The 15,368-nt window shown below is 37.6% G+C and overlaps 1 protein-coding gene across 1 annotated transcript in view; it reads right to left on the bottom strand.

Moving 5' to 3' along the window:
- PLP1 (proteolipid protein 1) overlaps positions 1-15,368 on the bottom strand; it is a 345,526-nt gene that overhangs the window by 152,094 nt on the left and 178,064 nt on the right. The window lies entirely within an intron of this gene.

The raw sequence follows: 15,368 nt of genomic DNA, 5'->3' as shown, positions 1-15,368 counted from the left end.
AGCAGCTATTTCTATTTAAAGGCTAGCTTTCAGAATGAAAAAAAGTATTTACAAAAATCATTACTTAGCTAATGGCTTTGGTTTTCAAGCTGAAAAGAAGGGGATAAACTATCGTACTCCCCCAATTTTTTTATTCAAGAGATGCATTTATTTCCAAGTACACTGTCCATTTCCACTTATGTCACTGTGTCAGTCCATGTGTCAGTTCTTCATTTTAACTTCTTATTTAGAAATAATTTTGAACTTCTAGAAAAGTTGCCAGCATAAGTAGAGTTTAAAGAATACCCATAAACCCTTTACCCAAAGTCACCTACTATTAACATTTTACACCATTTGCTTTATTATTTGAGCACTCATTCTCTGTCTACACACACATGGTATTTTTTCCTGAACTATCTGAGTTGCAATTTTTAATATTTCTAGATTCAATATTTGTAGATTCAAATTCTTTTTAAAAGACTAAGAGCTTTATCTCTATGACACTGGCACTGTTATTACAGAATATTAGAAAATGAAAACTCATGGCATATTTTAAAGCTACATTAGTGATAATTGTTTAAATTTACTATATTTGCCTTTTTAAATACTTTACATTATGTGTGTTAATACTTGAAGCTATGCAATTATAAACATGAATTTACAACTAAAGCATGTTATAATTGAAATAGTTTATTTTTACAAATTGATTCATATAAAAACCTAGGTAAAATTCCAAAATTATATAGACCAATCAACTTTCCCCATTTAAATCTTCTAAGTAAAATTTAAGAGTGTAATGGTTTTCTAGTAATTTTAAATATCAATATTTAGTTTTGTGGTGTTAATATTATATTTTCTGACATTTAAAAAATGGCCTTTGGACTTGAGATCAATAAAATGAAGAGGTAATAAAAACCTACGTCTGTTTAAAACTTATAAAATATAGAAGTTAACACTAAAGCTACTTGGTACAAAAAGTTGAAAGAAAAAGAATAAAAATCCCTGTCTGAGCTCTGTGTATTTTTGTCTAAATATAAACTACATCAGCTTCCTAACGCTCAAGGTGAAATAGTAAGTAACTAATGTATTACAGCTATTATCATAAGTATATGGTTTATGAAGACTTAATTTTGCTTTTAACATTTAGTTTTAAACATTAAACAGCATTATAATTTAACAATGTGTTTGGGATAACTGCATATAGTGTAGTATATTAAAGTTAATAAAATAATGTTATATAGGAGATAAAAAGCATGATAACTCAGGAAAAAAGTGAAAAGTTTTCCTAAAAGAATAAGGTAAAAAATACTGTATTTCCCTATTCTGTTTACTCTCCAACTTCTCTGTTCCTTTCATACCATCTTCCTTTTCCTCAAATCTTCAACACCTCCTCCCCCATCCTCAGTCCCAGTTCATGACCTTACTTTCTATTTCATTAGGAAAAGAGAAACATTCAGAAGAGAACTGCCAGTTAAAAGAACATTTATAAAGCTCTTGCCCATGTAATGACCACCCAAAACAAGAGATGCAACATCTTGATAACCGCCACCCCTAGTCCTCCTGCACTCCAGGCCCCTCACTGATAACATTCCTCCACCCATCCTAGAGATAACTCCTATCCTGACTATTATGATATCATTTCTTTACTTTTCTTTATAGATTTATCTTCTTGTTCCCTGAAGGGGGACACCTTCAAGGGCCTGAGAGTAGGCTCTTGTCTAACACTCAGAAATGAATTGTCCGAGGAGACACACATACTGACAAAGCAAAAGACTTTACTGGGGAGGAGCACCTGGGCAGCAGGGTAAGGGAACACAGGAGAACTGCTCTGCCACATGGCTTGCAGTCTCAGGGTTTATGGTGGTGGGGTTAGTTTCTGGGTTGTCTCTGGCCAGTCATCTTGCCTGTGCCCATATTTGGTCTGACTCAGGGTCCTTCCTGGTGGCGTGTGCATCTCTCAGCCAAGATGGATTCCAGCGTGAAGGTTTCTGGGAGGTTGGCAGAACATATTATGGGCTGGCATGTCCTCCCTCCTTTTGGCCCCTCCTGAATTCTTCTGGCTGGCTGTAGCTTGTCAGTTCTATGTTCCTTATCAGGACCTCCTGTTGTGAGATAACTCATGCAAGCAGTTATTATCCTGCCTGGCCAGGGAGGGCAGTTTCAGTCAACAGTTCCCTAACATTCCGTATAAGCATCCCTAAACAGCACAGTTTTATTTTACAGATATTTGAACTGTATATACTTTATGTACTTGGAATTGTGACTACTTCTTTCATATTATTTGTGAGATTCATCCATATTGTTGCAGGTAGTTGTAGTTATTTCATTTTTCTAAACTGTGATAAATTTACTTTAAAAAGATGTTTTTTAGAGAAGTTTTAGGTTCACAGCAAATTTGAGAGGAAGGTATGGGAGAGTTCCCATATACGCCCTGCTGCCACAGGTACATAGCCTCACCAATTATCAACATCCCACACCAGAGTGGTACATTTGTTACAAGTGACGAATCTATATTGATACATCATTATCACCCAAAGTCCAGTTTACCTTAGGGTTCACTCTTAGGGCTGTATATTGTATGGGTTTGGACAAATGTATAATGACAGGTAGCCACCATTATAGTATCATACAAAGTAGTTTCATTGCCCCCCCAATCCTCTGTGCTCTGCCTATTCTGCCCCCCCGCCCAACCTCTGGCAACCACTGATCTTTTACTATCTCCATAGTTTTGCCTTTTCCAGAATGTCATATAGTTGGAATCATACAGTATGTAGCCTTTTCAGATTGGCTTCCTTCACTTAGTAATGTGCATTTAAGGTTGCTCCATGGCTTTTTGTGGCTCATTTCATTTTAGCACTGAATAATAATTCCATCGTCAGGATTTATCACAGTTTATTTATCCATTCATCTACCGAAAGACATCTGGATTGCTTCCAAGCTTCGGCAGTTATGAATAAAGCTGTTATAAACATCTGTGTGCAGGTTTTTATGTGGCTGTAAGTTTTAAACTCCTCTGGATAAATGTTAAGGAGCACAGTTGCTGGATTGTATAGTAAGCATATGGTTTAGTTTGGTAAGAAACTGCCAAACTGCCTTCCAAAGTGGCTATACCATTTTGCATTCCCATCAGCAATGAATGAGCATTCCTGCTGCTCCACATCCTTGCCAGCATTTGATGTTGTCAGTGTTATGAATTTTGGCCATTCAAGTATGTGTATAGTGGTATCTCACTGTTGTTTGGTTATTTCACTTTTATTTTTGTAGGTACTATTGTGTGAATATACCACAATTTATCCATGAAAACTTTTAGGGACATTCTGCTTGTTTCCAGTTTTTGACTGTTACAAAACAATGCTACCATGAATATTCTTAGTAGTGTATATAACTACAGACGTCTCTAGGATATTTACCTAAGAGTGGAATTGTTGGTTTATAGGGTATGGGCACTTTCAATGTTACTAGATGATGCCTAACTTTTCCTAATGACTAACTTTTCCTAATGCTGTGCACCTATTTACACTTACTAGCAGTTCCCATTGCTCCACCTGCTGGCAACATTTGTTATTATCAGACTTTAAAATTTTTGCCAACCTGGTGGGTGTAAAATGGCCTCTCATTTGATTTTAATGATTTTTTTTTGTTCTTTTTCTTAAACATTTTTATTGGCGTATAACTGCTTTACAATGCTGTGTTAGTTTCTGCTGTATAACAAAGTGAATCAGCTATATATATACATATATCCCCATTATCCCCTCCCTCTTGCGTCTCCCACCCACCCTCCCTATCCCACCCCTCTAGGTGGTCACAAAGCACTGAGCTGATCTCCCTGTGCTATGTGGCTGCTTCCCACTAGCTATCTATTTTACATTTGGTAGTGTATATATGTCAATGCCACTCTCTCACTTCGTCCCAGCCTACCCTTCCCCCTCCCCGTGTCCTCAAGTTTGTTCTCCATGCCTGCGTCTTTATTCCTGTCCTGCCTGTATGTTCTTCAAAACCATTTTTTTTTAGATTCCATATATATGTGTTAGCATATGGTATTTGTTTTTCTCTTTCTGACTTACTTCACTCTGTATGACAGACACTAGGTCCATCCACCTCACTACAAATAACTCAATTTTGTTTCTTTTTATGGCTGAATAATATTCCGTTGTATAGATGTGCCACATCTTCTATATCCATTCATCTGTTGATGGACACTCAGGTTGCTTCCATGTCCTGGCTATTGTAAATAATGCTGCAATGAACATTGTGGTACATGATTCTTTTTTTTTTTTTCTAAAGATTTTTATTGGAGTATAATTGCTTTACAATTGTGTGTTAGTTTCTGCTTTATAACAAAGTGAATCAGTTATACATATACATATATCCCCATATCTCTTCCCTCTTGCATCTCCCTCCCTCCCACCCTCCCTATCCCACCCCTCTTGGTGGTCACAAAGCACCAAGCTGATCTCCCTGTGCTATGCGGCTGCTTCCCACTAGCTATCTATTTTACATTTGGTAGTAATTATATAAGTCCATGCCACTCTCTCACTTCGTCCCAGCTTACCCTTCCCCCTCCCCGTGTCCTCAAGTCCATTCTCTATGTCTGCGTCTTTATTCCTGTCCTGCCCCTAGGTTCTCCATGACCATTTTTTTTCTTAGATTCCATATATATGTGTTAGCACACGGTATTTGTTTTTCTCTTTCTGACTTACTTCACTCTGTATGACAGTCTCTAGGTCCATCCACCTCACTACAAATAACTCAATTTTGTTTCTTTTTATGGCTGAGTAATATTCCATTGTATATATGTGCCACATCTTCTTCATCCATGCATCTGTCGATGGGCACTTAAGTTGCTTCCATGTCCTGGCTATTGTAAATAGAGCTGCACTGAACATTGTGGTACATGACTCTTTTCGAATTATGGTTTTCTCAGGGTATATGCCCAGTAGTGGGATTGCTGGGTTGTATGGTAGTTCTATTTTTAGTTTTTTAAGGAACCTGCATACTGTTCTCCATAGTGGCTGTATCAATTTACATTCCCACCAACAGTGCAAGAGGGTTCCCTTTTCTCCACACCCTCTCCAGCATTTATTGTTTGTAGATTTTTTGTTGATGGCCATTCTGACTGGTGTGAGGAGATACCTCATTGTAGTTTTGATTTGCATTTCTCTAATGATTAGTGATGTTGAGCATTCTTTCATGTGTTTGTTGGCAATCTGTATATCTTCTTTGGAGAAATGTCTATTTAGGTCTTCTGCCCATTTTTGGATTGGGTTGTTTGTTTTATTGATATTGAGCTGCATGAGCTGCTTGTATATTTTGGAGATCAATCCTTTGTCAGTTGCTTCATTTGCAAATATTTTCTCCCATTCTGACAGTTGTCTTTTCATCTTGTTTATGGTTTATTTTGCTGTGCAAAAGCTTTTAAGTTTCATTAGGTCCCATTTGTTTATTTTTGTTTTTACTCCCATTTCTCTAGGAGGTGGGTCAAAAAGGATCTTGCTGTGATGTATATCATAGAGTGTTCTGCCTATGTTTTCCTCTAAGAGTTTGATAGTGTCTGGCCTTACATTCAGGTCTTTAATCCATTTTAAGTTTATTTGTGTGTATGGTGTTAGGAAGTGTCCTAATTTCATTCTTTTACATGTAGCTGTCCAGTTTTCCCAGCACCACTTGTTGAACAGGCTGTCTATTCTCCATTGTATATTCTTGCCTCCTTTATCAAAGATAAGGTGACCATATGTGTGTGGGTTTACCTCTGGGCTTTCTATCCTGTTTCATTGATCTATATTTCTGTTTTTGTGCCAGTACCATACTGTCTTAATTACTGTAGCTTTGTAGTATAGTCTGAAGTCAGGGAGCCTGATTCCTCCAGCTCCGTTTTTCTTTCTCAAGATTGCTTTGGCTATTCGGGGTCTTTTGTGTTTCCATACAAATTGTGAATTTTTTTATTCTAGTTCTGTGAAAAATGCCATTGGTAGTTTGATAGGTATTGCATTGAATCTGTAGATTGCTTTAGGTAGTAGAGTCATTTTCACGTTGTTGATACTTCCAATCCAAGAAGATGGTACGTCTCTCCATCTGTTTGTATCATCTTTAATTCCTTTCATCAGTGTCTTATAGTTTTCTGTATACAGGTCTTTTGTCTCCTTAGGTAGGTTTAATCCTAGGTATTTTATTCTTTTTGTTGCAATGGTAAATGGGATTGTATCCTTAATTTCTCTTTCAGATTTTTTGTTGTTAGAAATAGGAATGCAAGAGATGTCTGTGCATTAATTTTGTGTCCTGGTACTTTACAAAATTCATTGAATAGCTCTAGTAGTTTTCTGGTGGCATCTTTAGGATTCTCTCTATATAGTGTCATGTCATCTGCAAACAGTGACAGTTTTACTTCTTCTTTTCCGATTTGGATTCCTTTTATTTCTTTTTCTTCTCTTGAGCATCTTTTCATAAGTCTATCAGACGTTAGGAGTTATTATTTTGTGAAGCAGTTTTTCAATACATCTGCCAATTTTTTTCTATTGGGTAGTGTGCCTTTTAAAAATTAATTTGTAGGTGTTATTTATATATTCTAACTTTATTTCTTTGTCCTTTATATGTGTTGCATATATCTTTTCCCACTTTGTCTCTTATTTTTTGGTCATTTTCCTGATGGTTTCTTTCAACAAACAGAAGTCCTTAATTATAGTATAGTCAAAGTTATCAATCTTTTTTTCTTTATCCATAGTGCTTTTTGTGTCTTTTCAAAGTAATCCTTCCCTATCCCAACACTATGAGGATATTCTCCTTTATTAACATTTGAAATTTCTATAATTTTGCCTTTTACATTTAGGTCTTTAATATACTTGAAATTAATTTTTGTATGGAGTGTGAGAATTGACGTCCAATTTCATTATTTTTCCTTACAAGTACCCAATTGCCCCATATCATTTGTTGAAAAATCTCTCCTTTCCCCACTCATTCATAATGCCAACTCTGTCAAATGTCAAGTGTTCATATATTCTTTGGAATATTTGTGGCCTCTCTGTTCTGTTCCATTTATCTATTTGTCTAATCTTGTGCCAATATGGCATTGCCTTAATTACTGTAACGTTGTAATGAGTCTTGCTATCTGATAGGGAAAGTCTTCCCACCTCATTTTTGTTCTTCAAGAGTTTCTTAACTGTTCTTATCAATATCTACCAAAATAGTTGCTGAGATTTTATTTTCTACACAAATTATTGTTGAGATTTTAATTTGAGCAAAAGTAACTGTTGAGTTTTAATGTAAGCAAAAACAATGGTTGAGACTCTAATTTTAATGTTTCTCAAAGTTTCATAATATTTTTCATAGTGTCTAACATATCTTCTGTTGGATTTTTACTAATTGCTGAATTTTAAAAAATTGCTAACAATAAAGAGGATTCTCAGGAATGGGATTTTAATATGTTTCTTATAGGTAATGCTCTTCTGTTTTGTTTTAAGCAAGAATATACACCTTGTGTTAATAAATCAGTTTATATGTGTTGCTCCCTCATATTGACATAGTCATTGTAACAAAATATATATTGATTAATATAATATACTATTATCTATAAAGATGCCAATCATTCATCAAGTTTTCAAAAAGTAAACATTTCACCTTAAACAAATTACTATGTTAATGGAGAAGAACTGTGGGATGGAGCACAAAAAAAGCTCAAGATGTCTATATCCAACTGCTTACTTGACATTTCCACTGAGATATTTTGTAGGCATCCCAAAGTTAATATGTCAAAGATTGAACTTTCTATTTTCCCCTACCCACCTGAACCTAGTCTTCCCACTTCCAGTGGTATCATCACTTTTTGATACTTTCAACAGATAGAGTCTTAACATATAGGGACCTTGACTCTTTCATTCACCACTGTATTTCCAGTGCCCAGAAGAGTGTCTTGCATATAGTAGGTACTCAATAAATATTTATAGAATGAATGAATGGTTCCTGCAGTGAAGAAATGTTTGATTAAAAATTATTCAATAATACACACAAAGTAGTATATCAAAAAAGCTGAGAGAATTCCCTGGCAGTCCAGTAGTTAGGACTCTGTTCTCTCACTGCTGAGGGCCCTGGTTTGATCCCTGGTATGGGAACTAAAATCCCACAAGCCGTGGAGTGCGACCAAAAAAAAAAAAAAGAAAATGCTGAAAGATTTCTGTCCTTTCTTTTCTGTTATTAGACCCGCAGCCCTTGTTCAGCCCCTTTTTATTTTACACCTGAACAACTGCCACAACTCTTTTTAACAGATCTCTTTACCACCTTCCAATGTGAACAGCTTATAGATAAAATCCAAATGGTTTAACATGACATTCAAGGTTCTCCATGATCTAACACCAGTTTACTGCTTCCACCATATTTTTCCCTACTTAAACATTATGAATCCCAATGTTCCAACCATACAAGACTACTGGGTATTCCCTGAGTGTGCCCTACACTTCCCTTTGTTCTTATTTTTCTCTCTTCACGGAATTCTATTCCTCCCATTTCTTCCTTCACCAAATGATACCCGTCTATTACAACACAATTCAAATGTCATTTCCTCTCTGCAGGCATCCCCGACTCTTCCAGGTAGAATCAGGTTTAACCTCTTTTCCACTTTCCCCTGGTACTTAGTAACCTTGATGTAGCACTTACAATCATAGAAGTCATACAATCATGTTAGACTTGGAAGTAATCTTGGTGATCATGTTCCAACTTCCTCATGCTATGGAGGGCCAGAGAGAAAATCCAGGTATTTTAATTTGCCTTGCCTCATGATTATTTGTGTACATATTTTATATCCTTTACTTGACAGGTCACTGAGGGCAGAGGAAGGGTCTTATTCATCTTTGTGTTCTCCATGATATCTAATACAATCTATTACACATTGTGGATATACACTAAGTGTGTTTTGATTGACTTGAGAATTAATACCAGAGGGATGGATAAAATAGAGTTACCATTCATAACAGTTAATGTATACTGAGTGCATACTCTGTACCAGGTACTATACCAAAGCTTTACAAGAATTATCTAATCTATCACACAATCCTGTGAGATAAGCACCATTACTAGTTTTCATTTGCCCAAGATCTCATAGTCAGTAAATTATAGAGCCTGGGCCAGAATCCAAATTTATCTGATCCTAAATCTTCTGCTTTTAATCAGTGTGTTACAATGTAAAGCAACAGGTGGGAACTCAAATATTATGAGTTTGGGAAAGGGTTAACGGATAAGAGGCTAGTTCCTATCTCCTCGAGGACTAAACATCTGGGTTCAGAAAAATAGCTTGGGGCTAAATTGTGGATGACTTTGAATGCCAGGCATGGTATGAGAAGTCATCTCCCTTCCCTTGCTTTCCGTCTGTACTAGTCTGGATGCTGATTACCTTGTGAGGCCCAACTCAAATACACCATATGGTACGAGAACTTCTATAATCCTCCAAATCACATTGAATTGCCCCTACTTCCATAGTACTTTGTTTATATCTCTGCTATCATGCATAATATAACTTTCTTAATGGTAATAGTCTGTGGATGTTTTGGTCTTCTTCACATTTTATAAACTCCTTGAGAGCAGGTACCCTGTTTTATTGATGGTTAAAGGCCTCTCACTCCTTATTTAGCAACTGATACATAGTAGATGTTCAATAAATGTTAATTGAACTAAATATTTCATTGGAAGAATACAGACATGAATAAGGCATGGTTTCTGCTCTCAAGAGAAGCCAACAGTCTGTTGAGGGAAGAATACATTATTCCATATGAATAGCTACACTAGTGATGTTTTAAAAGGATGTAGAATTCAACAACCAATTATAAAATTCAGTAGAAAAAATAACCCATTCACAGTAGCCCCCAAATCTATAAGGCAGCTAAAAAGATAGCTAACAAATATGAACAAGCCATTACGCATAAAAGTATAAAATTGTACTAAAGGACATTTTAAAAATATCTGAAAGTGAAGAAATATACTTGTCAAGACCTGCACAGGGTCTGGGATTTTGCCTATATACAAGCTAAGACATTAGCCTGCCCTAGTTTCGTGGATTCTGGCATAAGACATGAGACTCTTGGGTGAGAGACTAAGGACTTTATTATTGACAACAAAAGCAGTAACCAGAGCTTCATGTTGGTTTGCATCTATTCCTAATGCTCCCCCAAGTCCCACAAGGATGATGTAAAGGACTCATGATAGATGGCTGCACACATAGTGGATTGCATTACAGGAGAGGAACAATGAGTTTGGAAGCTCCACTGATTTTATGGAGAGTAGAAGCAAGCCTGCTCTTTGTCTGTGGGGAGATGATACTTCTTCATCCTTTACTGCAAACATGACCCTGAGAAATGGCTCAGATAAACAGTCTTCAGGGACTTGCATTTTTGGCATACTCAGCAAGAAAATGCAGGGATGCTCAGGGCCCATGGTGGATTGGGTCTCCCAACAATACTGCATTTATGCATGGGAAGACTTCATGTCAATAAGTTAGCAATTCATCTCAAATTAATCCATAAGTCCAATAACGTTCCAATCAAAATATTAACAGGCCCATTTTTGTGGAACTTGACAATTGATTACAAAATTGGAAATGGCATATACAGGAAATTGATTTATGAAGGATGTGGCACTGCAAAAGAGTGGAGAAAGGATGGATAATTGATGGATAAAGGATGGTCTTGATCTGCGGGCTGGTTATATGGGTGTCTTCATTTTGTGAACATTCATCAAGATGCACACTTAAGATATGTCCATTTTTCTGTATGTATTTTATACTTAAGTAAAACCTTTTCAATACCTGCCTAATAGGATACTTTCCCACCAGTAGAGTTGCATGTTCACCAAAAGTTGTTCTTTCCTTAAACAGGTTTATTCCAGTTACACTTGTTGCAAACCAAATAGGAATGGTTTGTAAACCAAACCAACAAAATAGGATTGCAGAAAAAATTTTGCAAAATATGTTACAGACAAATAATTAGAATATAGAATATGTAAAGCGCCCATAAGAAGCAATATTAAGAGGACAAACAAAAGAAAAATGGGTAAAAGATATCAAAAGGTAATTCACAGAAGAAGAAATGAGTTTGGCCAGAAAACCTATAAAAAGTGCTCATGTCATGAAATAATCTGGGAAAGGCAGATTCAAACACTAGGGAGATGCTCATTTTCACCTGTTAGATTGATAAAAAGAAATTTAAAAATACTTATCTGCAAGAATGTGGGGGAAATGGGGACTCTTCTATAGCTGATATGTGTGTAAATTGGTGCAATTACTATGACAAGCTATTTGGCAATGTCCAGTGAGGTTGAAGATGAACATACTCTGTCATTTAGCAATTCCACTTCTAGGAAACACATTTATAGAGTAATAGGAGGCTATAACAAGAATACTAATTGAAGCACTGTTTGTAATAGAAAAAAAGGAAGCAACTCAAATGTCCACAAAAATGGAAATGCATAAGGAAACTATTCATATAAGGGAATATTATATACCAGTTAAAATGGATATACATATGTTATAGCATGAACATGGATAAATCTAAAAAAGCATAATGGGTGAAAAAATCAAGTTGTAGATGATTACACACAGTGTGATATAATTTACCATGAAGCAAAAATCATGAGAAAACAATTCACTTAACAAATCTTCATTTTGTGCACAATTCTAGGTACTTAGAATCAGTGAACAAAACAGAGATCTTTCCCTCGTGGACTTTACATTTCAATGGGGGAAGACTGAAATAAAGCAATAAGCATAGCAAGTAAATAAGTTGTATAGTGTGTTAGAGAATGATGAAAGCAGAGCAGGGTAAGACAGATAGAATAGGGATGGGCAGGTTGCAGTATTAAATAGGATAGTTCAGATAGGCTTCATTGAAATAGTGAGATTTGAGCCTTGAAGGAGGTGAGAGAATTTAAATAAATGGATAACTTGGAAAAGAGCACTCCAAAGGCCCTATGGCAACAGTGAGCTTGGCTTTTCTGAGGAACTGTAAGGAGGCCACAGATGGGACAGAGCGAGTGAGGAAGAGAGCAGATGGGGAGGTTAGAGATATAATGGAGAGCCAGAAAATGTAGGGCTTTTGTAGGGACTTTGGTTCTCACTCTGAATGGAACTGGCTATCTTTTCAGGATTTTGAGCAGAGAAGTACAAGGATTTCATTTATATTTAAAAATGATCACTTAAATTTTTTGTGTAGGGAATAAACCATGGAGGATCAAGAATGAAAACAGAGAGATCTCTTAGAAGGCTATTTTAGTTATTCAGATGAGAGATGATGGTGGATTAGACCTTATATGTAGCAATGGTGATGCTGAGAAATGATTGGATTTCGGGTACACTCTGAGTTAGAACCAAAATGATTTCCTGATGGGTTGGATGTACAGTGGGAGAGAAAGGGAGGAATTGAAGATAATGTCAAGATTTTTGGCCTGAGCATATGGACTGATATAATTGCCATCAATTGAGATGGGGCAGGCTGTAGGAGGAGCAGGTTTGGGGGGAAAAGATTAGGAATTCAATCTGGGACATTTTGAGTTTGAGATGTCTATTAGACATCTGAGTGGAGGTGCTGAGTAGGCAGCAATACAGATCTGGTCTTCAGACTTGAATTTAAGAGTTATCAGTATAGAAAGTGTTTTACAGCATAGGACTGGAAGAGATCACCAAGGGAGTGTAGATAGAAATGAGAAGAACAGGGACCAAGCCCGGGGGCACTCCCATTTTAAGAGGTTGGGGAGGAGAAGGGGAACCAGTAAAGGTCACTGAGAAGAGGCAGCCAGTGAGGTCAGAGGAAGCCAGGAGAACGTGGGGTCCTGGAAGCCAACTGAAGACAGTGAACTGAGGAGGAGGGGCTCATCAGCTGTGCCAAATGCTGCTGATAGGTCCAGTAAGGATTAAGAATTGACCATTGGATTGCTCAATGTAGAAATTAGTCATGACCTTGAGAATGGCAATTTCAGTGGAGTGGTGGAGGTGGACCCCTGATTGGAATGTGTTCAAATGAGAATAGGAAGGAGGAGAAACATTGGAAACAGTGAATAGAGACAACTATTACAAAGGGGTGAAGGAGTAGTCCAAGTGGATATCTGAGGGAAGAAAGTTCCTGACAGATGGAATGGACATTGAAAAAGCCCTAGGCAAGAGTGACTGTGACTTGTTTGAGGAACAGCAGAGAGACCATGGTTGGGGCAGAGTGAGTGAGGTGGAGAGCAGGCAGAGAGGGTAGGGGGCTATGGAAGGAAAGTTGTCTGGGGCTCCCTCTTGACACCAGGTTGATGTAGGTAGAAAGCCTAGGGGAATGTGGTCTTAGACCAGGAACTGGTTCAAACGATGCCTTCAAATATTCATGTTCAAATATTGCACGTGGAGGTGTATACTACATACATCTGTAAAGAAAAATGGCAGCAAAGAAATAAGATGCTAGCAGTTGCAGAAGTGGAGTAAGAGAATATATATATATATATTCCATATATAATGATGAGAATGTATTTACGTGAAGATAAGAAATAACAGCATGATGGTATCCTGATAGAAACCACCTAGTAGAGAGCACAACATTGATGGTGGTGATAAAGGGGCGAGAGATGGTAGTGATATTGTTGAACTGGTGTGAGAGAAAGAGATCTAAAGACTTCCCTCAACTTATGATGGGGCTACATCTGGATAAACCCATTGTAACTTGAAAATATCATAAGTCAAAAATGCATTAAATACAACTAACCTACCCAACATCATAGCTTAGCCTAACCTGCCTGAAACGTGCTCAGAACACTTACATTGATTAGCCTACATTTGGGCAAAATCATCTAACACAAAACCTCTTTTATAATAAAATGTTGAATATCTCATGTAATTTACTGAATATTGTACTGAAAGTGAAAAACAGAATGGTTGAATGGGTACAGAATGATTGGAAGTGTATCAGTATCAGTTGTTTACACTGTAATCGTGTGGCTGACTGGGAGCTGCAGCTCTCTGCTGCTGCCCAGCATCACGAGAGAGTATCGTACCACATATTGATAGCCTGAGGAGAGGTCAAAATTCAAAAGTTTGTGGTTGTGTATTTTCCTCTAGCCAGGTTTAGCTGTGTGAGTTCAGGCTCCTTGAGGTGTATTTGGACTTAGCTAGAGTTATGATTTTGCTAGGGAAGCAAACAAAGTGAAAGAGGGGCAGGAGACTGGAGGGTATATGTCAATGAGTGATTATAAAGACTGAGCATGACATTTGAACTAGGGAAGGAGGGGAGAGAAAACAATAAGGGACCGAGAGATGGTGAAATCTGGCAAAACCAATGGACTGGAAATTTTTGTGAGGTTAAAGGATAGTGGGGTCTGGGTACCAAAGGGAATGAGCTGGAAAAAGAGGAGGTGATGGTCATAAAGAGGGATGTTTGAAGTTGAGATTATGAAGGGATTGCTGTAATTGCTGTGACAAGGCCTAGGGTATGGCCATGCAAATGAATAGCTGAGTTGGGGTCAAGGTCGATGTCATGAAGGAGACATGAAGGAGCCAGTGTAACAGAATGATCATTCTTGAGCTCACCAGGAATTAAGACAGGACTACTACCATTGGGAATGATATAGTTCCAGGAGCTAAAATCTTTGAGAAAGAAGGGAGAGGAGCACTGAAGTTTGGTAGATGATGACAATGAAGTCTAGTTGGTGACACAAGCTGTCAAAAGCTGGAGGTTTTCAGGGATGTGGGAGAGGAATGCTCTAAAGGCAGCAGTGAGAAGCAAGGAAGACATTTACCAGAGCTTCAGGCTCTATGGTACAATGGTGATGGGAGAGAAAAATCATCTACTTCTCTTGAGTGGGCTTCAGGGAACACAGAGTCCTCAGGGAAGAGCCTGGTTTCTGTTAAGGCGAGACAATGAAAGGCACATTCAGAGAAGAGGGTGGCGATATGGAGGAATTATTGAGGTTGCATTGCGTTTTAGGAGTAAGGAAGGGGTGTGAGAAGTGAACTGAAGAGAGAATGTGGTCACAGCCTTATGGAAGTTAGAATGTGGGAGTTGAGGGGTATCGTGGGGATATGGGGGTTCTTGTGGTGACTGACACAAGTGGGGTTGGACATTGATGAGTTCTGATGGATATGAGGCAGATAGATTCAAGACAGACTTTGAAGTTTCGGCTAGGGGTGGGGAGGTGAGTGTCTGAGGCTTGCTGTCAACCCCAAGAGATATAGAAATTCAGTCTTACACCTGGAGCACTGGTCCACAGAACGCTCCATGTTGCTCCTGGAAACAGATCACATAAATCTGTAGTGAAAGAAAAATGGGCTAGAAACTACATATCATATTCAGGATAGGAGTAACCCTGGGGAAGTGGGAGGGGAATGGAAATGGGGTGAAGGTCAAGGAAACCTCAATTTTTCTGTAATGTTTTTATTCCTTAAAAAA

Source organism: Balaenoptera physalus, assembly GCF_965194825.1.
Source record: "Balaenoptera physalus genome assembly, chromosome: X".
NCBI lineage: Eukaryota > Metazoa > Chordata > Mammalia > Artiodactyla > Balaenopteridae > Balaenoptera > Balaenoptera physalus.
The sequence above is the reverse complement of the archived record's forward strand: the minus strand, read 5'-3'. Positions and strand labels throughout refer to the sequence as shown.